The sequence below is a fragment of the Triticum urartu genome, chromosome 5 (assembly GCF_003073215.2).
Source record: "Triticum urartu cultivar G1812 chromosome 5, Tu2.1, whole genome shotgun sequence".
In the NCBI taxonomy this organism is placed as follows: Eukaryota; Viridiplantae; Streptophyta; class Magnoliopsida; order Poales; family Poaceae; genus Triticum; species Triticum urartu.
This window is the reverse complement of record NC_053026.1, coordinates 567,512,495-567,537,513: the sequence shown is the minus strand read 5'-3', so window position 1 is coordinate 567,537,513 and position 25,019 is coordinate 567,512,495. Positions and strand designations below refer to the sequence as shown.

At 45.1% G+C, this 25,019-nt stretch overlaps 1 pseudogene; it reads right to left on the bottom strand.

Moving 5' to 3' along the window:
- Positions 1-23,361, bottom strand: part of LOC125507396 — a 29,644-nt pseudogene extending 6,283 nt beyond the window's left edge.
- Positions 23,362-25,019: the final 1,658 nt, after the last annotated feature.

Genomic DNA, 25,019 nt, shown 5'->3' with positions numbered 1-25,019 from the left:
AATATTGGATTAGAGATCCTCATCACAACTCAAAATTTGCACCGAAAGCACATGAAGGTTTTATGCTTGGTTACGGAAAGGACTCGCACACCTACAGAGTCTTCAACAACGTTCTTCACAAAGTTGTTGAAACTGTAGATGTGCGGTTCGATGAAACTAATGGCTCGCAAAGAGAGCACCTACCTACTATGATAGATGAACCAACACCTGAGGAAACTATCAAGTTCAAGGCTACTGAGGATGTCATTCCTACTGAAGAATCTGCTGAAGAATTCATTCCAGAACATGAAGAACGTCGAGCTAATGCACCTAAAGAAATTCTGAAGAAAATGGTGCTGAAGAAAACGCTGATCAAACTCTTCAACGACAACCAGCTCATCCTCACATTGCAAAAGAAGTGCAAGTTGAAAAGATCATCAATGACATCAAAGCGCCAGGTCCTCTCACACGCTCAAAAGCTTCACATTTGTCTAACTTTTGTGGGTAGTATGATTTTGTCTCTATTACAGAGCCCACTAAGGTAGATGAAGCATTTCTGGAGCCTGAGTGGATTCAGGCCATGCAAGAAGAATTACATCAGTTCGAGCTCAACAATGTCTGGGAACTGGTCAAACGTCCAGATCCTCGCAAGCATAATATCATCGGCATAAAGTGGATCTACCACAACAAGCAAGATGAAAATGGCCTTGTGGTGAGGAATAAGGCATGACTTGTAGCTCAAGGCTACACACAGGTTAAAGGAATTGATTTCGATGAAACTTTTGCACCTGTTGCTAGACTTGAGGCTATTCACATATTACTTGCTTATGCTAACCATCATGATATCACTCTATATCAAATGGATGTGAAAAGTGCATTCCTCAATGGTAAGCTTGAGGAAGAAGTATATGTTGCTCAACCCCCAGGTTTTGAAGATCCAAAGAATCCTGACAAAGTCTTCAGATTCAACAAGGCCCTCTATGGCCTCAAGCAGGCCCCACGGGCTTGGTATGATACCTTGAAGGGACTCTTCATCAAGAAAGGCTTTAAACCCGGTTCACTCGACCCTACTCTTTTCACCAAATCTTATGATGGTGAATTGTTTGTGTGCCAAGTATATGTTGATGATATTATCTTTGGCTGTACTGACCAGCGTTATAGTGATGAATTTGCCTATATGATGAGTGAAGAATATCAAATGTCTAGGATGGGAGAGTTGAAATTCTTCTTAGGTCTTCAAATTCGTCAACAACACAATGCATATTCATATCTCAGGAGAAATACCTCAAGGATGTACTGAGGAAATTCGGCATGCAAGATTGCAAAGGCGTCAAAATTCCTATGCCCACAAATGGCCATCTATGCACTGATGAAAATGGTATTGACTTCGATCATAAGGTATACCGCTCCATGATAGGTTCCTTATTATACTTACGTGCATCTAGGCCAGATATAATGCTTAGTGTTTGCATGTGTGCCCGATTTCAAGCTGCACCGAAGGAATCACACCATAAGGCTGTGAAGCATATTCTTCGATATCTAGCTCACACACCAACACTTGGATTATGGTACCCCAAGGGCTCGGCTTTTGATCTTGTTGGATATTCTGACTCTGACTATGCTGGTGATCATGTGGATCGCAAGTCAACATCTGGTACATGTCATTTCCTCGGACGATCTTTGGTCTGTTGGTCCTCGAAGAAACATAACTGCGTATCACTATCTACTGCTGAAGCTGAGTACATTGCCGCTAGTTCTTGCTGTGCCCAATTGCTATGGCTGAAGCAAACTCTCAAGGACTACGGCGTCAACATGGAGAATGTACCTCTGTTCTGTGACAATGAGAGTGCCATCAAGATTGCTCACAACCTAGTTCAGCACTCGAAGACAAAGCACATTCAGATTCGTCATCATTTTCTTCGTGATCATGTGTTGAAGGGCGACATTTCTATTGAGCTTGTGAAGACTGAAGAACAGCTAGCCGATATCTTCACAAAGCCCTTGGATGAGAAGAGATTTAGCAAGTTGCGGTGTGAGCAAAATATCTTAGAGTCTTTGAATGTTCTTTGAAAAGGACACTCATCCTAACACTTATGTAAAATTGATGACTATGATGTGCAACACATGAAGAAACGTTTTACTTCAATCAATGAAGAATAACACTCTTAGTGTGAAGAAATTAACGAAGAATTTGATTCTCAGAACCCTACGATAGTTGTACGCGGTATCTGAAATCATCATTCTTATACGGTGGGTCACGCCACCACCAAAAGTTGAAATTCCTCAAATTATTCATATTCTTCAACTTTGCATAGTCTTCACTGGTTCCGTCGTTTTTCTTCATTGGCTATATATATATGAGTTTATGTCCTCTACATCATTCACTTATTGCTATTTCTTCAAGTTGGTTTTCTGCTAAGTGAATGTGATCGGACCCTTCCCCTCTATGCTATACTCAACTCAATCTGTTCACAAATTCTTCATGTGCGTTCTATTTGAAACTCGTTCAAAATCTTCACTGTGTCCTTGTCAGCTGAAGAAATTGCGAACGGAACTTTAAAACCTATCTTATCGAAATTTTCGGTCTTGCCGCTCAAACCGTTCCGCATCCCTCGATACACTTATCCACTCACCCACGATCTAACACGATCTCCACCTCTCACTACGTGGGTGACACATGTCATGCGAATGGGAAGGGTCAGGGGCACGTTCGTCCAATTTCTTCAGGTGAGCAGTTTTTCACCGTGGCTATAAATACCCCTCCTTCCCTTCCTCACTTCTTTTACTCCGCTCGACCTCTCTCTCCAGCTCGAGCTACTCAAACCCTAGCGCCGCCGCTACTTCATCGCCGCCGGTGAGGAAGAGCTTCACTGCCTCGACCTCGTCGCCGACGTACTCACGCCGACCGCGGACATCTTCACTCTGCCGCCGCTGTAGCCGTCTTCCTCCGCCAAGTTAGGGCGTGGAAGATCTGCACAGACGAACTTCACATCTCCTCACTCCAGTTCATCGTGTTCTTCGTCCAGGGTAAATAAAAGTTACTTTTACTGCCCTCGTTGATTCGAATGATTATCTACAAAATCTTCAAAAGTGTTTTTCTTCATATCTTCACACACTGAACACCTCAGAAAGTCATCTGTTATTGATTCGTTTCTCTAAGCATCATTTTTCTTCAAGATTCCTCAATTGTGTGGATCTTCTATCTATACAACTCTGGAACCTAAGTTAGGGCGTGAAAGAGAGGTAGGGCTGCACCAACAGGGAGAGGAACTCGTGTGTATTGGGCAGCCCAAACCTCAACTATATATAGGGGGAGGGGAGGGGCTGCGCCCCCACCTAGGGTTCCCTCCCTAGGGGTGGCGGCAACCCCCTAGATCCCATCTAGGGGCGGCCAAGGGGAGGGGAGAGGGGGAGGCGCACCAGGGTGGGCCTTAGGGCCCATCTGCCCTAGGGTTTGCCCCCTTCCCCTCTCCCTTGCGCCTTGGGCCCTTGTGGGGGGGGGGGCACACCAACCCACCTGGGGCTGGTCCCCTCCCACACTTGGCCCATGCAGCCCTCCGGGGCTTGTGGCCCCACTTGGTGGACCCCCGGGACCCTCCCGGTGGTCTCGGTACGTTACCGATAAACCCCAAAACTTTTCCGGCGACCAAAACAGGACTTCCCATATATAAATATTTACCTCCGAACCATTCCGGAACTCCTCGTGACGTACGGGATCTCATACGGGACTCCTAACAACATTCGGTAACCACATACAAACTTCCTTTATAACCCTAGCATCATCGAACCTTAAGTGTGTAGACCCTATGGGTTCGGAAGACATGCAGACATGACCGAGATGACTCTCCGGTCAATAACCAACAGCGGGATCTGGATACCCATGTTGGCTCCCACATGTTCCACGATGATCTCATCGGATGAACCACGATGTCAAGGACTTAATCAATCCCGTATGCAATTCCCTTTGTCCATCGGTACGATACTTGCCCGAGATTCGATCGTCGGTATCCTGATACCTTGTTCAATCTCGTTACCGGCAAGTCTCTTTACTCGTTCCGTAACACATCATCCCGTGATCAACTCCTTGATCACATTGTGCACATTATGATGATGTCCTACCGAGTGGGCCCAGAGATACCTCTCCGTTTACACGGAGTGACAAATCCCAGTCTCGATTCATGCCAACCCAACAGACACTTTTGGAGATACCTGTAGTGTACCTTTATAGCCACCCAGTTACGTTGTGACGTTTGGCACACCCAAAGTATTCCTACGGTATCCGGGAGTTGCACAATCTCATGGTCTAAGGAAATGATACTTGGCATTAGAAAAGCTTTAGCATACGAACTACATGATCTTGTGCTAGGCTTAGGATTGGGTCTTGTCCATCACATCATTCTCCTAATGATGTGATCCCGTTATCAATGACATCCAATGTCCATGGTCAGGAAACCGTAACCATCTATTGATCAATGAGCTAGTCAACTAGAGGCTTACTAGGGACATGGTGTTGTCTATTTATCCACACATGTATCTGAGTTTCCTATCAATACAATTCTAGCATGGATAATAAACGATTATCATGAACAAGGAAATATAATAATAATCAATTTATTATTGCCTCTAGGGCATATTTCCAATAGTCTCCCACTTGCACTAGAGTCAATAATCCAGTTCACATCGATATGTGATTAACACTCAAGGTCACATCCCCATGTGACTAACACCCAAAGAGTTTACTAGAGTCAATAATCTAGTTCACATTACCATGTGATTAACACTCGATGAGTTCTGGGTTTGATCATGTTATGCTTGTGAGAGATGTTATAGTCAACGGGTCTGAATCTTTCAGATCCGTGTGTGCTTTACAAATCTCTATGTCATCTCCTAGATGCAGCTACCACGTTCTATTTGGAGCTATTCCAAATAACTGTTCTACTATACGAATCCAGTTTACTACTCAGGATAATCTGGATTAGTGCGAAAGTTTGCATCGGCGTAACCCTTTACGACGAACTCTTTTACCACCTCCATAATCGAGAAAATTCCTTAGTCCACTAGTTACTAAGGATAACTTTGACCACTGTCCTGTGATCCATTCTTGGATCACTCTTGTATCCCTTGACTGACTCATGGCAAGGCACACTTCAGGTGCGGCACACATCATAGCATACTGTAGAGAGCCTATGACAAAAGCATAGGGGACGACCTTCATCCTTCCTCTTTCTTCTGCCATGGTCGAGCTTTAAGTCTTAACTTCATACCTTACAACTCAGGCAAGAACTCCTTCTTTGACTGATCCATCTTGAACACCTTCAAGATCATGTCAAGGTATGTGCTCATTTGAAAGTACCATTAAGCGTTTTGATCTATCCTTATAGATCTTGATGCTCAATGTTCAGGTAGCTTAATCCAGGCTTTCCATTGAAAAACATTTTTCAAATAAATCTGCATGCTTTCCAGAAATTCTACATCATTTCCGATCAACAATATGTTAACAACATATACTCATCAGAAATTCCATAGTGCTCCCACTCACTTCTTTGGAAATACAAGTTTCTCATAAACTTTGTATACACCCAAAATCTTTGATCATCTCATCAAAGCATACATTCCAACTCCGAGATGCTTACTCCAGTCCTTAGAAGGATTGCTGGAGCTTTGCATACTTATTAGCATCTTCAATCCGGTTGTATCACATACAACCTTTCCTCAAGAAAATCGTTGAGGAAACAATGTTTTGACATCCTATCTGCAAGATTTCATAAATAATGCAGTAATCGCTAATATAATTCCAACAGACTCTTAGCATTGCTACGAGTGAGAAAGTCTCATCGTAGTCAACTCCTTGAACTTGTCGAAAAACATCTTAACGACAAGTCGAGCTTTCTTAATGGTGATACTTACCATCATTGTCCGTTTCCTTTTAAAATCCATATGTACCTAATAGCCTTACGACCATCAAGTAGTTCTTCCAAATTCTACACTTTGTTTTCATATATGGATCCTCTCTCGGATTATATGGCCTCGAGCCATTTTGGAATCCAGGCCTACCATCGCTTCTTCATAGCTCGTAGGTTCATTGCTGTCTAGCAACATGATTTCCAAGACAGGATTACGTACCACTCTGAAGTTGTATGCATCCTTGTCATCCCACGAGGTTTGGCAGTGACTTGATCTGAAGTTTCATGATCACTATCATAAGCTTCCACTTCAATTGGTGTAGGTGCCACAGGAACAACTTCCTGTGTCCTGCCACACACTAGTTGAAGAGACGATTCAATAACCTCATCAAGTCTCCACCATCCTCCCACTCAATTCTTTCGAGAGAAACTTTTCCTCGAGAAAGGACCCGATTCTAGAAACAGTCCCTTATTGCTTTTGGATCTGAGACAGGAGGTATACCCAACTGTTTTGGGTGTCCTATGAAGATGAATTTATCCGCTTTGGGTTCGAGCTTATCAGCCTGAAACTTTTTCACATAAGCGTCGCAGCCCCAAACTTTTAAGAAATGACAGCTTAGGTTTCTCTAAACCATAGTTCATATGGTGTCATCTAATCGGAATTGCGTGGTGCCCTATTTAAAGTGAATGTGGTTGTCTCTAATGCCTAACCCATAAACTATCATGGTAATTCGATAAGAGACATCATGGTGTGCATCATATCCAATAGGGTGCAGTTATGATGTTTGGACACACCATCACACTATGGTGTTCCAGGCTGTATTAGTTGTGAAACAATTTCCACAATGTCTTAATTCTGTGCCAAACTCGTAATTCAGATATTTATCTCTATGATCATATCATAGATCTTTTATCCTCTTGTCACGACGATCTTTCAACTTCACCCTGAAATTACTTGAACCTTTCAATAATTCAGACTCGTGATTCATCAAGTAAATATACTCAACATCTACTCAAATCATCTGTGAAGTAAGAACATAACGATATCCACTACACGCCTCATCACTCATTGGACTGCACACATCAAAATGCATTACTTCCAACAAGTTGCTTTCTAGTTCCATTTTACTGAAATTGAGGCTTTCAGTCATCTTGCCCATGTGGTATGATTTGCATGTCTCAAGTGATTCAAAATCAAGTGAGTCCAAACGATCCATCTGTATAGAGTTTCTTCATGCATATCTACCAACAAACATGGTTCGCATATCTCAATCCTTTCAAAAATGAGTGAGTCCAAAGATCCATCAACATGGAGCTTCTTCATGCGTTTTATACCAATATGACTTAAGTGGCAGTGCCACAAGTAGGTGGTACTATCATTACTATCTTATATCTTTTGTCATGAACATGTGTATCACTACGATCGAGATTCAATAAACCATTCATTTTAGGTGTAAGACCATTGAAGGTATTATTCAAATAAACAGAGTAACCATTATTCTCCTTAAATGAATAACCGTATTGTGATAGACATAATCCAATCATGTCTATGCTCAACGCAAACACCAATCTTGATGGTAGAGTGAGCGTGCGATGCTTGATCACATCAAGCTTGGGAAAAACATCCAACATATATCGCCAGCTCACCTTTAGCTAGTCTCCGTTTACTCCGCAGTCTTTTATTTCGAGTTTACTAACATTTAGCAACCGAACCGGTATCTAATACCATGGTGCTACTAGGAGTACTAGTAAGGTACACATTAACACAATGTATATCCAATATACTTCTATCGACCTTGCCAGCCTTCTCATCTACCAAGTATCTAGGGTAATTCTGCTCTAGTGGCTGTTCCTCTTATTAAAGAAGCACTTAGTCTCAGGTTTGGGTTCAGCCTTGGGTTTCTTCACTAGAGAAGCAGCTGATTTGCCGTTTCATGAAGTATCCCTTCTTGCCCTTGCCCTCCTTGAAACTAGTGGTTTCACCAACCATCAACAATTGATGCTCCTTCTTGATTTCTACTTTTGTGGTGTCAAACATCACGAATATCTCAAGGATCATCATATATGTCCCTGATATATTATAGTTCATCACGAAGCTCTAGCAGCTTGGTGGTAATGACTTTGGAGAACTATCACTATTTCATATGGAAGATCAACTCCCACTTGATTCAAGCGATTGTTGTACTCAGACAATCTGAGCACAAGCTCAACAATTGAGCTTTTCTCCCTTAGTTTGCAGGCTAAGAAAATCGTCGGAGGTCTTATACCTCTTGACGTGGGCACGAGCCTGAAATCCCAATTTCAGCCCTCGAAACATCTCATATGTTTCACGACGTTTCAAAACGTCTTCAGTGCCTCAACTCTAAACCGTTTAACTGAACAATCACGTAGTTATCAAAATGTGTATGTCAGATGTTCGTAACATCCACAGACAACGTTCGAGGTTCAGCACACTGAGCGGTGCATTAAGGACACAAGCCTTCTATGAAGCAATGAGGACAATCCTCAGTTTACGGACCTAGTCCGCATAATTGCTACTATCAACTTTCAACTAATTTTTCTCTAGGAACATATCTAAATAGTAGAACTAAAGCGCGAGCTACGACATAATTTGCAAAATCCTTTTGACTATGTTCAGGATAAACAAGTTCATCTTATGAACTCCCACTCAGATAGACATCCCTCTAGTCATCTAAGTGATTACATGATCCGAGTCAACTAGGCCGTGTCCGATCATCACGTGAGACGGACTAGTCAACATCGGTGAACATCTTCATGTTGATCGTATCTTCTATACGACTCATGCTCGACCTTTCGGTCTCTTGTGTTCCGAGGCCATGTCTGTACATGCTAGGCTCGTCAAGTCAACCTAAGTGTTTTGCGTGTGTAAATCTGGCGTACACCCGTTGTATGTGAACGTAAGAATCTATCACACCCGATCATCACGTGGTGCTTCGAAACGACGAACTTTCGCAACGGTGCACAGTTAGGGGGAACACTTTCTTGAAATTTTAATGAGGGATCATCTTATTTACTACCGTTGTTCTAAGCAAATAAGATGCAAAAACATGATAAACATCACATGCAATCAAAAGGTGACATGATATGGCCATCATCACTTTGCTCCTTTTGAGCTCCATCTTTGGGGCTCCATGATCATCATCGTCACCGGCATGACACCATGATCTCCATCATCATGATCTCTATCATCGTGTCTTCATGAAGTTGTCTCACCAACTATTACTTCTACTACAGCTAACGGTTAGCAATAAAGTAAAGTAATTACATGGCGTTGTTCAATGACACGCAGGTCATACAATAAATAAAGACAACTCCTATGGCTCCTGCCGGTTGTCATACTCATCGACATGCAAGTCGTGATTCCTATTACAAGAACATGATCAATCTCATACATCACATATCATTCATCACATTCTTCTTGGCCATATCACATCACATAGCATACCCTGCAAAAACAAGTTAGACGTCCTCTAATTGTTGTTTGCATGTTTTATGTGGCTGCTATGGGTTTCTAGCAAGAACGTTTCTTACCTACGCATAAACCACAACGTGATATGCCAATTGCTATTTACCCTTCATAAGGACCCTTTTCATCGAATCCGATCCGACTAAAGTGGGAGAAACAGACACCCGCTAGCCACCTTATGCAACTAATGCATGTTAGTCGGTGGAACCAGTCTCACGTAAGAGTACGTGTAAGGTCGGTCCGGGCCGCTTCATCCCACAATGCCGCCGAATCAAGATTGGACTAGTAACGGTAAGCATATTGAACAAAATCAACGCCCACAACTACTTTGTGTTCTACTCGTGCATAGAATCTACGCAATAGACCTAGCTCATGATGCCACTGTTGGGGAACGTAGCAGAAATTCAAAATTTTCCTACGTGTCACCAAGATCTATCTATGGAGAAACCAGCAACGAGGGAAGGAGAGTGCATCTACATACCCTTGTAGATCGCTAAGCGGAAGCGTTCAAGAGAACGGGGTTGAAGGAGTCGCACTCGTCGTGATCCAAATCACCGGAGATCCTAGTGCCGAACGGACGGCACCTCCGCGTTCAACACACGTACAGCCCGGTGACGTCTCCCATGCCTTGATCCAGCAAGGAGAGAGGGAGAGGTTGAGGAAGACTCCATCCAGCAGCAGCACAACGGCGTGGTGGTGGTGGAGGAGCGTGGTGATCCAGCAGGGCTTCGCCAAGCACTAGGAGAGACGAGGAGAAAGAGAGGTAGGGCTGCACCAACAGGGAGAGGAACTCGTGTGTATTGGGCAGCCCAAACCTCAACTATATATAGGGGGAGGGGAGGGGCTGCGCCTCCACCTAGGGTTCCCTCCCTAGGGGTGGCGGCAGCCCCCTAGATCCCATCTAGGGGTGGCCAAGGGGAGGGGAGAGGGGGAGGCGCACCAGGGTGGGCCTTAGGGCCCATCTGCCCTAGGGTTTGCCCCCTTCCCCTCTCCCTTGCGCCTTGGGCCCTTGTGTGGGGGGGGGGGGCGCACCAGGCCACCTGGGGCTGGTCCCCTCCCACACTTGGCCCATGCAGCCCTTCGGGGCTTGTGGCCCCACTTGGTGGACCCCCGGGACCCTCCCGGTGGTCCCGGTACGTTACCGATAAACCCCGAAACTTTTCCGGCGACCAAAACAGGACTTCCCATATATAAATCTTTACCTCCGGACCATTCCAGAACTCCTCGTGACATTCGGGATCTCATCCGGGACTCCGAACAACATTCGGTAACCACATACAAACTTCCTTTATAACCCTAGCGTCATCGAACCTTAAGTGTGTAGACCCTACGGGTTTGGAAGACATGCAGACATGACCGAGATGACTCTCCGGTCAATAACCAACAGCGGGATCTGGATACCCATGTTGGCTCCCACATGTTCCACGATGATCTCATCGGATGAACCACGATGTCAAGGACTTAATCAATCCCGTATGCAATTCCCTTTGTCCATCGGTACGATACTTGCCCGAGATTCGATCGTCGGTATCCTGATACCTTGTTCAATCTCGTTACCGACAAGTCTCTTTACTCGTTCCGTAACACATCATCCCGTGATCAACTCCTTGATCACATTGTGCACATTATGATGATGTCCTACCGAGTGGGCCCATAGACACCTCTCCGTTTACACGGAGTGACAAATCCCAGTATCGATTCGTGCCAACCCAACAGACGCTTTCGGAGATACCTGTAGTGTACCTTTATAGCCACCCAGTTACGTTGTGACGTTTGGCACACCCAAAGTATTCCTACGGTATCCGGGAGTTGCACAATCTCATGGTCTAAGGAAATGATACTTGACATTAGAAAAGCTTTAGCATACGAACTACATGATCTTGTGCTAGGCTTAGGATTGGGTCTTGTCCATCACATCATTCTCCTAATGATGTGATCCCGTTATCAATGACATCCAATGTCCATGGTCAGGAAACCGTAACCATCTATTGATCAACGAGCTAGTCAACTAGAGGCTTACTAGGGACATGGTGTTGTCTATGTATCCACACATGTATCTGAGTTTCCTATCAATACAATTCTAGCATGGATAATAAACAATTATCATGAACAAGGAAATATAATAATAATCAATTTATTATTGCCTCTAGGGCATATTTCCAACAATATGACCTCTCCAAATTCCTCGCAACTATACTCTGTTCACAGGTACACATGTCAGCTGCTGAATCACTAGGCTGTCATCAACTTAACTCATTTGCAGCGTTCCTCGAAGAAAAGTTGCATACTTCTTCAGAGAATTCGATTGTTCAAATTCCTCAACTGAAGAAAATGGCTGATGGTAAAAGGCCACAGAAGGGAGGAAAGAGGCCTGAGGTAAATACAGTGTTTGAAATCCATGATGACATATATGCTGGGTACTGCACACCTACTGAGGAAACCAAGAATGAGCGCAAAGTACGCATTCAGAAGATAGAGAGGAGATGGGCAAGAGAATGGAGGGAGTACAGATATGTCACTCCTAAGTACATGAAGAAATTCGCAAGCCAAAGAAGGCTATGTCAAAGAAGCCTACACGCAAGCCAAGTGCTTCCTCAGCAATGCCCTCACGGCCAGAATCATCAAAGCCCTCACGGCCAATTCCTCATGCTGCTCCTGTTCCTCCAAAGTCCTCAGCTCCTCCGCCAAAGCCTTCAGCTGTTCTGACCAAATGCTCAACACCTGTTCATCTCGCTTCATGCCAAAGGACTTCCGGCATCTCCATTGCCTCAGGTGTCTCAGCTAGTTCCTCAGCTGCACCAAGTTCCTCAGCTGGCCCCTCACTGCCGAAGACAAAGGCCACTGCTGGACGAGGTCCACGCCCAAGTCCTCAAAAAAAGCAAGTCGCTTTCCAAGTGCCGTCTGATGAAGACGAAGCTGATGATGATGAACTTGCAGAAATCATCAGAGACATGCAAGTCAGGGCCGCTAGAGCCAAAGGATCAGAGGTGCCACTGCTTTTGGATCCCAAGCTGATCCTTGACTACATTGATGATTGGCACAAGGACCCCAACACTCCCTTGCCTGACTTCAAGCTGACTCCTGGCCAGAGTCACATGCTGACCCACTTCATTCAAGAAGAAAAGTGGAAATTTGAGAAGGCCAGGCAGATCAAGAAAGCGCAGTACAAGAAAGAGCGCTATCTGAAAAAACGTTGTCTCCATGACAACTGAAGAACTTGTCACTACTCAGACTGAGATTAAGAAACTCAGTGATGACTTTGAAGCATATCGCGCTGATTGGCTTGGAGCCAAGGTTCGTTTTGTGAAACTTGCGGATAACTTCACTTCCAATATTGTAGCCCCAACGCAACAGGAAATTCCTCAGGCTGAAGCATCTGCTCAGCCTACTGAAGAAAATGCCAGCACCGCTGATGACAATCAGGCTGCTGAAGATAATGTGAGTTCTAGGGCTGATGACTGCATTCCAGCCGCTGAAGAAATTGCCAGGGCACCCACTAGTGGTGTGCCTGAAGAAACTGAAGAACTCAGGGCAACTGCATCAGTTGTGCCTAAAGAAAATCAACCAGATTCCTCATCTGCTCCTGCACCAACTTCAACTCCAATCCTTCCATCTGCATCGGATGTGAAGAAGACCAAGGCTGCAAAGCGTGCTGCAGTGAACAAAAGGAAAGCATCAGCTACTTCAGATTCTCCAGCTCCAAAGAAAATGAAGCCTATGACAAGTTCATTTGCACATCCGATTGATGCTGTTCCCATCTCAACCAGGCCATCAAAGGACCTTGTTCCTTTTGATGAAGAATATGTGATCCCCGGCAGATCTGATGAAGAAACTCATTCTGCTGCTTCGTCTGAACCATTGGATGAAGAAATTGAAGTGGACGCGATCCCTTCAACACCTATCATCTCCTCGCCTGTGCCTCAGTTCACAGCTGAAGAGGCTGGCGTTGAAGAAATGGAAGATGATGATGTGGACATTGGCTGCTCCACACCCGTAATCAGTGATGAATTCTGGGAAAGTCAGCATCCAAACTCTCCAATGTTCACTCCTCTACAGCAAATTCCTCAGTCCCCCACACAAACTGTTCACATGGGCTCTGAAGAAACTCATCCCACTGCATCTGTCCATGAGGAAATTCCAGCCACTAGCGCTGATGAAACTGCTGCTGCTGAACAACCAACTACGCAGACTGCCACTGAGGAGGAACCAGAAATTCCTCAGCCTGAAGAACCTGCGATTGAGATTCCTGAGGCCGTGATGCAACTCACAGACACTCCTCTGCCGAAGCCAAAGGATCCATTCTCACGCAAGCAAAAGTTCAAGGCTGATGATTTCTTCGGCGAGCACGTATTCTTCAAAGATTACAACCCATATGACTCTGCTCGCATTAGGAAGAGGCGTTTCTGGACTGCTAGTCAAGCCAATTTCTATTCCTCAGTGCTGTTCAACAAGGAGAAGATTTTCTACCATGAGCATATTCCTCACGTGGATATGGAATCTCTGCCGTGCTTCGCACCAGTCCTCAGTGTTCTTCACGACGCTGGGCTGCTCAACTTTTGCTCTGACATCTGCGATTGGAATGAAGAACTGATTCTTCAATTCTATGCAATGCTGCACATCACCGGAGATGCTGAAGATGTGAATTCATGGGTGCTGGACTGGATGTCTGAAAACACTCACTACACTGCACCAGCCTCTGAATTGCTTCGTGCTCTACCACTCAGTCCTCCCCTTGAAGAAGCTCGCTGCATCTACAGTGAACCTGAGCTCACACATCATTACATGCAGGTGCTGATGAAACCTTTGAAGCCAGGTAAAGCACCAAGAACCAAATTCCTCGTGAAGGAATTGCTGTACGTGCCTAGAACTGTCTATCGTATTCTTACGAGGACAATCAGTCCTATCAAAGGCCACGACTCATCTGATGAGGAAATTGTTGGCATCATGAAGAATCTGGTATTCAACATCGTTCATGGCATTCCTGTCAATTATCACGATTTCTTCATGAGGATTATGGCCAATATTGCACTGTCTCCGTTTGAGCTGAAGCCTTATGCACCTTGGATCATGAGATTCTTCAGGACAAGGTCTTCACTCAACTAAAAAGCTGATTTCCAGAATCATCTCAGCTACTTGCCCCCAATTGAAGTCCTCAAGCAGACATATTCCTCAGTTGATGGAAAGGGCAAGGCACCAGCTGTAATAGATGAAGGCATTCATCCATTGGATGGTCAGTTTCGCAAAGCTGCATCTTATTCCACCAATGATGACTCTGCCACACATGACTCTGCCAATGCATCTAAGTCCACTCCTCAAGCCACTGCTCCGCGCGTGATGACTGACCGTGAACTTCTGCTTAGTCTTCACGAGAAGGTGGATCAAAATCACAAATGGGTTAAGCGTCAGTTTGGTTCACTTCTTCACAACATGACTGCCACACACAATGCAGTGAAGAAAAACCACTACTACCTCCATCAAGTCTTCGATCGCACCTGGGCAATCTTGTCACATCTGTATGGTGAAGAAGATCTAAAGAACATGGGTCTTAATGAAGATTTTGACTAGTCTGCACCTCCATTGAAGAAATTCAAGAAGGTCAAGGTTCCTTCTCTGGTGGCCAGCTCATATTCTTCATCGCGCGACACTGATGAACATGAAGATTTGGACGACACTGTGGCAGGCCCTACATCAACAAACGACCCCAACAACGTTGGCGCTCCTTCATCAACATGATTATCTTCAGGGGCGTTAGTCCTCATTTTCGATCCTTTTGGTCATTCGATGACAAAGGGGGAGAAATATGAGTTAGTCTTCAAGCGGGTCTACTATATGGGCGTTTTTTATCTGCTAAGTTACAACTCTCGTTCTTCTGAAACTTTATTGGATCGAGTTGTAATCTTAAACCCGATGGTGCTCTGATACTTTTGATGCACTGTGCTCTGATACTCTTGATGCACTATTCTGCATGCTTATTCCTCGTTAAATATTATTGCATGCATGCTGAATTTCATCAGGCACCATATTTCATCATGCATTTCAAATTCTTCATATTATATGTTAAATGCGTGTATGAATTACAAGATATAGGGGGAGATCTCCATGATTCAACTCTTCAAGTGTGCATTGCTTGAAAAGCAATTTCCTCACTATGCACATCTTCAGGGGGAGTTCTTCTATATCTTGCAATCAAATTCCTCAATATCAGTATTTACACTTCATATGTTTATCCCCGTTGAAAACTTAACCTATATTGTCATCAATCACCAAAAAGGGGGAGATTGTAAGTGCATCTAGTGCCCCTTAGTGATTTTGGTATATTGAAGACTTATAGGTTAAGGGACTAATGCGTGTGTGAGTGTACACAGGTCTATAAGTCTATGAGGAGTTTGATATTTACAGGAAAAGTCGACCCCTAAAAATGAATATCTTCGACTGAAGATTTTGGTATTTCTGAAGACTTTCATGAAGACTTTGAAAGTGAAGAAATTGGTGTGTCCGTGAAGACTTGATATTCATGCGAGAAATATGAAGCTTGAAGACTTTCGTGTTCATAGTTTTGTTTTTCTCTTTCTTGAGTCATAGGAAACACCGTACTGTTAAAGGGGGTCGAGGAAATACTAAGGAAAAATTTCCATGTGATGCTCAACTCAAAATCCTACACCTACCAATCCCTTCGAGTGAAGCCATTGGAAATCTCATACAGTTCAGTCAATTTCTTCAGTGATAGAGACGAAGTTCTTCTGGTCTCTGAGGAATTTGTCCTGACTGAGGAGTTAGGAATTCGCCAGTGCGGATTGCCTACACAGCGATGAGGAACATGATAGCCCTGAGGATTTTGCTACTCAAAATTCCGACCGTTGCTGTGCTATGCGCCAGCTGTCCCAAAATATCTATCCACCTAACGGTCATATCATTGAAGGGCATTTATGTCTTATCATGTCGGGCTGCTCCCTAGGCTATAAATAGCCCCCTACAACCACTAGCTGGTTGGCTGCTCCGAGAGAAACTGACACTTGTCATTTGAGAGCAACCCATCCTCCGAGGACTTTGAGCGAAAATATCATCAAGTGAGGAAAAACCAAAAACCCAAAACCCAAACACCTACAAACCCCAAGTGATTGAGCATCACTGAAGAGATTGATCCTGAGTGGATCCGACGCTTGTTACCTTTGAAGACTGTGCTTCTTCCAGACGGTTAGGCGTCATGGTCTAGAGCATCCAAGAGGAATTGTGGATCGCCGAGTGACCAAGTTTGTGAAGGTTTGGAAGTCGCCTGAAGACTTACCACGAGTGATTGGACGAGGTCTGTGTGACCTTAGTTCAAGGAGAATACGGTGAGGACTGGGTGTCTTGGACTAAGTGTCCTTGACTGGGTGTCCGGGACTGTGTGTCCTCGAGTTTAAATACTCAGTCGCTCCAACCAGACGTACAACTGAGACAGCAGTTGGAACTGGTCTACCAAATCATTGTCTTCACCAAGCTTACTGGTTCTATTTCCTCAACTCTTTCATTTCCTCATAACTGTGTTGTATGTTTGTTCATATCTGTGTTTGAAGACTTTGACTGAAGACTTTCTCAATTTCCTTAGTTCAATTTCTTCAGTCTGTTTGTCTTCATCCTGTGTCATCCTGTGATTACGCTTCCTGTACTCTGTGCCTGTCTTCATTTCATCATGATGACTATGCTTGTATTCTGTTGTGTTTACTTTTGAGTACTTATTCCGCTGCTAGTAGTTCTTCGCTAAGGAATTTCCTCACCAGCAAATTCCCCAGTGAAGAATTTCATAAAAATCACCTATTCACCCCCCTCTAGTCGATATAACGCACTTTCATAGGTCTTTCCAATAGGGCAGGTCCCAAAATATAGATTTCTTCTTCCACATGGGTGCGTGTCCGTCAGCGTCATTCGGAACATGTTGTCCACCAGGACCCTTTCCAAAGACCACCTTCAAATCCTTGACCATATCATGTACATCAACACCAGTACGGTGGCGAGGCTTCGTCCGGTGATCCGCCTCACCTTTGAAATGCTTGCCTTTCTTTCTTACGGGATGCCTGCTCGGAAGAAATCGACGATGTCCCAGGTACACATTCTTATTACAATTAGCCAAATATATACTGTCGGTATCGTCCAAACAGTGCGTGCATGCGCGGTATCCCTTGTTTGTCTGTCCTGAAAGGTTACTGAGAGCAGGCCAATCATTGATGGTCACGAACAGCAACGCCTTTAGGTCAAATTCTTCCCCCATGTGCTCATCCCACGCACGTACACCTGTTCCATTCCACAGTTGTAAGAGTTCTTCAACTAATGGCCTTAGGTACACATCAATGTCGTTGCCGGGTTACTTAGGGCCTTGGATGAGCACTGGCATCATAATGAACTTCCGCTTCATGCACAACCAAGGAGGAAGGTTATACAAACATAGAGTCATAGGCCAGGTGCTATGGTTGCTGCTCTGCTCCCCAAAAGGATTAATGCCATCTGCGCTTAGACCAAACCATATGTTCCTTGCGTCATCTGCAAACTCCTTCCCGTACTTTCTTTCAATTTTTCTCCACTGTGACCCGTCAGCGGGTACTCTCAACTTTTCGTCTTTCTTACGGTCTTCTCTATGCCATCGCATCGCCTTGGCATGCTCTTTGTTTTGGAACAAACGTTTGAACCGTGGTATTATAGGAGCATACCACATCACCTTGGCAGGAATCTTCTTCCTGGGGCACTCGCCCTCGACATCACCAGGGTCATCGCGGCTGATCTTATAGCGCAATGCACCGCATACTGGGCAAGCATTCAAATCCTCATACTCACCACAGTAGAGGATGCAATCATTAGGGCATGCATGTATCTTCTGCACCTCTAACCCTAGAGGGCAGACAACCTTCTTTGCTTCGTACTTACTCTCGGGCAATTCGTTGTCCTTTGGAAGCATATTCTTTATCATTACCAGCAACTTTCCAAATCCCTTGTCAGGTACACCATTCTCTGCCTTCCATTGTAGCAATTCCAGTGTGGTGCCCAGCTTTTTCTTGTCACCTACGCAATTTGGGTACAACAATTTTTTGTGATCCTCTAACATGCGCTGCAACTTCTTCTCCAAATCACTTGCGCAGTTTCTCTTTGCATTGGCAATGGCCCGACCTAGATCATCAACGGGCTCATCCGATGCCTCTTCTCCAGCTTCTTCCCGCATTGCCGGCTCAGCTTCTTCCCGCATTACCGGCTCGGCTTCTTCCCTCATTGTTGTATCATCATATTCAGGGAACCCATGGCCAGGATAGCTGTCGTTGTCCTCTTCTTCTTCATTGTCTTCCATCATAACCCCTCTTTCTCCATGCTTGGTCCAAACATTATAGTGGGGCATGAAACCAGACTCAAACAGGTGGACGTGAATGGTTCTTGACATAGAGTAATTGTGACCATTCTTACAGCCAGCACATGGACAAGGCATAAAACCATCCGCCCGCTTGTTTGCCTCAGCTGCAAGCAGAAAAGTACGCACACCATTAATGAACTCGGGAGAGCATCGGTCATCGTACATCCATTGCCGGCTCATCTTCAATACACAGCACCGAAAACACCAAATTAATACAATACATAAAGTTCATACATAAAGATCATACAACACTTAAATGCAACAAACAAATAACTCTCTAGCTAAAGAATTTAAATGCAACAACAAATGCGATCAAGATCGCAACTAAGGTAACAATTGATCCAACAACATAATGATACCAAGCCTCACTATGAATGGCATATTTTCTAATCTTTCTAATCTTCAAGCGCATTTTCTCCATCTTAATCTTGTGATCATCGATGACATCGGCAACATGCAACTCCAATTCCATTTTCTGCCCCTCAGTTCTTTTCAATTTTTCCTTCAAATCCTCGTTTTCTCTTTCAACTAAATTTAACCTCTCGACAATAGGGTCGGTTGGAATTTCCGGTTCAACTACCTCCTACATACAAATCTCTATGTCAACTTGATGGGCATAATTTGTCATAAACACGAAATGCAATGAATAGTTTTAAAAGAGAATATACCACATCCGAATCATAACCCGGACAAGGGCCGACGGGGACGGATATCAAAACCATGGCACTATGTATAACAAACAATGTATGGGTAAGATAATTATATGAGTAACTATATATCCAAATCACACAGATATCAATTTTTTATATAAAACTTCATGAACAAGAGGCTCACCACAAGGTGGTGCTGGCGACGGGACGTTGCGAGCGATCGACGGTGGTTACGACGGAGATTTAGAAGGTACTAAGTAAACCACACCTACATATGCAAACTAAGTGTTATTTTTGACCTCAAATTGCATATAAATCAAATACTAGCACATATATATAATTCCTCCCAAATTACTAAACTCAAAAATCAATCACTATATAAAGCATTGCACGAGCTAATCTAGCAATGAGAGATGAAAGGACAAAGTTGCTAACCTTTGTGATCATCTGAATGGATGGGGGCCTTCAAATCTTGACAAATTTTGGGCAAAATGTGTGATGAGCTTGAGAGGAAGAGGGAAAAGAACAGAGGAGAGGGGAAAGGGGAAGAACAGAGCGAGCTCGGGTGGACGAAGGGTCTATGTAGGACGACCTTTAGTACCGGTTCGTGATATGACCCGGTACTAAAGGTGCTGGAGGGGCCCCGGACTGACAACATCCTGCCACCACTCACTTTAGTACCGGTTCATGGCACGAACCGGTGCTAAAGGTTCGCCACGAACCGGTACTAATGAGAGCGGCCGTCTAGCCGTTGGAACCGGCACTAATGCACACATTAGTGCCGGCTCAAATTCAAACCGGCACTAATGTGCTTCACATTTGACCCTTTTTCTACTAGTGGATGTATGCTGGGTGGTGATATCGTTATGCAACCGAATTACCGCAGATGGGAAATACTTGGTAGATTTCCACGTATCAGGATAGAGGGGAATAATAGTATGCAGTTTGGTAAAGTTGGTAAGTTGCAATTCCAAAGTAAAGATAATGCAATGAGCTTAACTCTTTGGATAAAGGATTCTACCAAACCATTTTGAGTCTAGACATTAGGACAAATTGTTAAACTTCAATCCGAGGGCCATAGAGAAGGCACGAGGAGAATTCTACAATGTTGTCCATTCGATTTGCTTGAAATCGATGTCAGTATAATGAGCCATTGGTTCCATGTGAATAAAGCACACACTTAAGACCATTGTGTAGATATGTCCTTTAGAACCATGGAATACCTGAATAGTCTACTCAATGGTTGGGAAGAGCCACTTACCTCGACTTGATGCATTCAAGGAGTCTGAGTGGTTCAGCGTAGACCTTAAGGCATGAGAGCCTTAAAATTAGCCTCCCAGTGTCACATGTAGTGCAGATAAAATCCAAATAATGTTAGAATTTAGCATCATAATAATCATAAACCATTGGAATTGCTGATAGTTTCGGTTTCAAACCAATGTCTCGATGACCAAGGCGAGTATGCCAAGTTTGTCATGTACAAGACATTCTGGAAAACTATCTCGTACACAACATGTGCTACGGGTTGTGTCGTATGTGTAGTACAATCCAGATGATACACAGAGAATGTGCTCGCCATATCCGTTACATATGGTAAAGAGAAGTTATTTCTTTTTTTTCCATCATAAGTTTCGCTATGGAAACTATTTTGATGCATACCTTCATAGTTTAGTAGGGTACGAGTTAAACCTGGAAGCAATAAAGCATCCCGACATTACTCGAGTACCCACAGGGATAGTAAATATGACTCGAGTTGAGCCAACAAATACCTCATCGCGCCTAGCGATTTAAATATCTCCTTTCTCTCAATGAGAGTGGAAACATTGGACTTCCTTGAGTATAAAGTTTGTGGTGCATATGTCCACAAGGCACATATCATTTTCATCGGATTGACTCCCGTAGAAATCTATATATAGACATGAAGATTCTCAATATGAAAATCAATTTCAGATATATAGAATACATATAAATGTATTTGTATCAAAGTGCTGATACAGTATATTGTGATATACAATATATGATGACAACAATAATCATGTTCTTATTAGAACATCATAAATGAACATAAATAAATAGATCACTAAGGAGATTGAGGAACTAAATGCAGTCTCCAAACATATCGGTTGATGCATATTCAACCATCATGTTCTCCGTGCTCTTAGGGACTCGTGACAGTTGGATAGTCATTGTTATTGCTCTGTTCTAGAAGAACATCATGCAAAACAACTGACTTCCTTGATGGTGTGTCAGGTTGAAGGTTTGGAGTGAGTTTCAAACATTTACCCTTGAGGTCCTTTGCGTCCCGGTGGCATGGCTTGGATTGCACGCGCTATCCCATGGGATGCAAGACTGATCTTGATGTCCATTACCCGCTTAAGTAAGTTCTGGCCATTGAGGGCAAGAGCCTCAAATTGTTAGCCATCCATTACTTATAGGGGCAAACCAGAGATAATTAATTTACCAGTAGTAAATTAAAAACCATCATGGCTTTGTAATAAGAATGCAAAAATTTGACTCAAGTGTATAACTTGAAAATGCTCAACCTCAATTGTGGAAACATAACACGTTGAAGATCATATAGATCTCACAGTAATAGGCTGCATAATCTGATAATGTCAGTAGATGCGCATGTTTCTATTACCTTGTGTATGTCACAATTTATATATAAGGAAAAACACATTGGAGGTATTCGTTTGTGGAGATTGACAAAACGTAGGCCTCTCCATAAGAGTGATAGTTTGCATATGGGCAGTAGATCAAACTCATTACCTAGTATTTCCCTAATATAATGAGGGAGATGTAATTGTCAAAAATTTACCAAGTCTGTTGTGCGGGAGAAATCAATCTCAACCGTAATGACATGTTCATGAAGAATGGAGATGTGGTAAACACATAGAACATATCATACCGGTGAAAACCCCATAATTTATTTATATTACAGATTGCGTAATATAAATACATCTTAATGTTGCAAACATCAATAGATTTCAAGAAGGTGACTTGAAATCATATTGAATTTTGCATATGTATTTGTAAGAAATTGAAAATCTCCATTACGAAATAGATGTATTATTCTCGACATGTATTTAACATGAAAATAGATACATCATAGAAATATTCCCAAGTACCGCGTACTCAACGGAGAAACAATACTGTAGAAGTACTTATTTTATCTTTGCAAGAGATTGAAAATCTCAATTGCAAATAATAGATATAAATAATCTCAATCTTTGTAAGCATGAAAATTATTTATATCTTAAATTTCTGGAGCATTATAATCAATAGAAAAATGTTTGAAACAACGGGTCTAAAACATGTACTAAATACTAGTAAATAGTACTCTTGTTAGGACTGATTTGACCCTTGTTTCGGCCTATTTTGCCATTTCCTGCATATGGAAGGATCTTAGTGCAAAATGGCAAAGAGATAAGATTTCCCTATCTTCTCCCGTGCAGTTACTGCAACTGCCGCTGCCCCTCGGGCTCGCCGGCCATGGGCGGCTGGAAAGAGCGCGGGGGCGTGGCCGGGCATGGAACCGTGGACGGGAGGGGACGGCCACGGGCACAGCGGGCGGAGGCCGGACGGCCAGGAGCGGGTGCAGCGCGGCGCACAACCGGGCGGACGGACACAGGGCGAGGGGCACGGCCGACGCGGCCATGAGGCGACAGCCGGCGGGCGCGCGGGGCGCAGCGCGGAGGCCAGGCAGCCGGGCGTGGGGTGCGGCCGGGGCAGCCGACGCGGCCGGATGGCGCGGAGGCCGTGGCCAGGGGTGCGGCGCGGCGCACGGCCGAGCGCAGACGGGACAGCAAGGGCGGGCATCGGCGACAGCGGCGCAAGACATTCCGCCGGTGGAGGAGCGGGTAGGGGCGGAGCCCTGTATGCAAGCACGCATGTGGCTTCGGTTGGGGGCGCGGCGGTGTGCACCATAGGTGCGCTCGGGCCGGCCATGAGCCAGGGGGCAAGCCCCATGGGAGCGCGAGCGGCGGCGTCAAGGCCGCGTCCAGAGGCGTGCCGAGCGCCCCGGACAGTGTCTCAGCGGCGTGGCACGGACGGCCGGGAGGCAGCCGGGCGGCACATGCACGACCGGCGCTGGATCGAGGGTGGCCTCGGCGAGGGCGGGCGCCACGGCCAGCGAGTTGGTTGGCCTTCTCGCTCTTGGCAGAGCAAAGTGCGTGATAACGTGTTGAGAGAAAAGTGAATCCTCTATCACTTTCATTAGATGATTGTAGGCATTTATACAAGGAGAAGGGATGCGACGAAGAGGCATCCATTCGGGAGAGATGGCAGTTAAAGGCATTTATACAAGGAGAAGGGATGCGATGAAGAGGCATTCATTCGGGAGAGATGGCAGTTACAAGAGGAGATTTACCCCATAATTAACTCATGTTAATTAAACTCTAACAATCTCATGTGTTTCTTGTCGGCTCCGTGCGTGCACCAGCATGTCCCCGTAGTTGCAGCTCCCCATGACGATGGTCGCAGCTCCGATGACGGCGGACGTAGCTTCGGTGTGCGGTGGTTGTAGGTCGCAACACCTCCGACGATGAGCTCGCAAGAAACTGTACTCTCTGTCGGGGTGTCGGTAGCAGCAAAAAGAATGAACGGCTGTAGCAAAAAAGGTAACGGTCCCAGCAAATTAAAAGCTCGCCGGTGCCGCCCGTCGTCGCCATTGTAGCAAAAGTTAACCGATTGTAACTTCTGTGGCTGCTGGTTGCAGCAAAAAAAATGACACAGTTGTAGCAAGAAAAAAATTGACGTCGACCGGTCGCTGCATATGGTGGTAGCAAACCATGTCGCTGGTGGTAGCAAAACAAGACACTAGTTCCAGCAAATAAAGAATCAACGACAAATACAGTAGTTGGTTCCAGCAAAAAGTTTATGGGTTGTAGCATCCCTCACGGTGGATGTAGCATCTCCCATGACCGGTTGCAGCACTCAGTAAAAGAAAAAGAGCTAAAAGCACTGGGAGTCCTACAACTTGCGCTGAATGTGATGGTTTGATTCTAGAAGTTGGTTAATTTGGCCGATCAAAGTGAGCTCCTCCCCCCCCCCCCCCCCCCCCCCCACCCCCCCCCCCCGCGCCGTTGGCCACTCCGGACGCGGCGGCCACCAACCTCGCCTTCATGGCCATGAATGCCTGCCCACCCTCGCCCGCGGCGGGCTCTTGCCTTGGACCGGCCGTGCCCTGGGAGGAATCCCCTTTCTCCCCCGGTCCGTCCTGGGTCCCGGAATCGCCGCTCGGGAAATCCCCAGATCCAGCCTCGCCGCCGCAGATCCTGGAGCACGCCTCGCTAGAGGGTGTTGCGGCGGCCTCTGGCCCGACGGATCCGGGGCTGCCTCCCACCCCGCGCCTTAAATCCATAGTTGTGGCTCCATCCCCAGCTGTCCCCGTTGCCATTTCGGGCATGGATGGTGGCTGGACCAAGGTCAACCACCAGAAGAACCGGCGCCCCCTCTCCGACCCAAGAGACTCAGGTACGCGCTCTGGAGTGCACCGACCGGATCGCCGTCAGGACTTCAATGCGGATCCAGTGCGCGAGGCCTTCATAAGACGTTTCCACGGCCGTTGTTTTCGCTGCCTGAGCAAGCACCACCACCGCGCCGACTGCCGTGACCCAATCCACTGC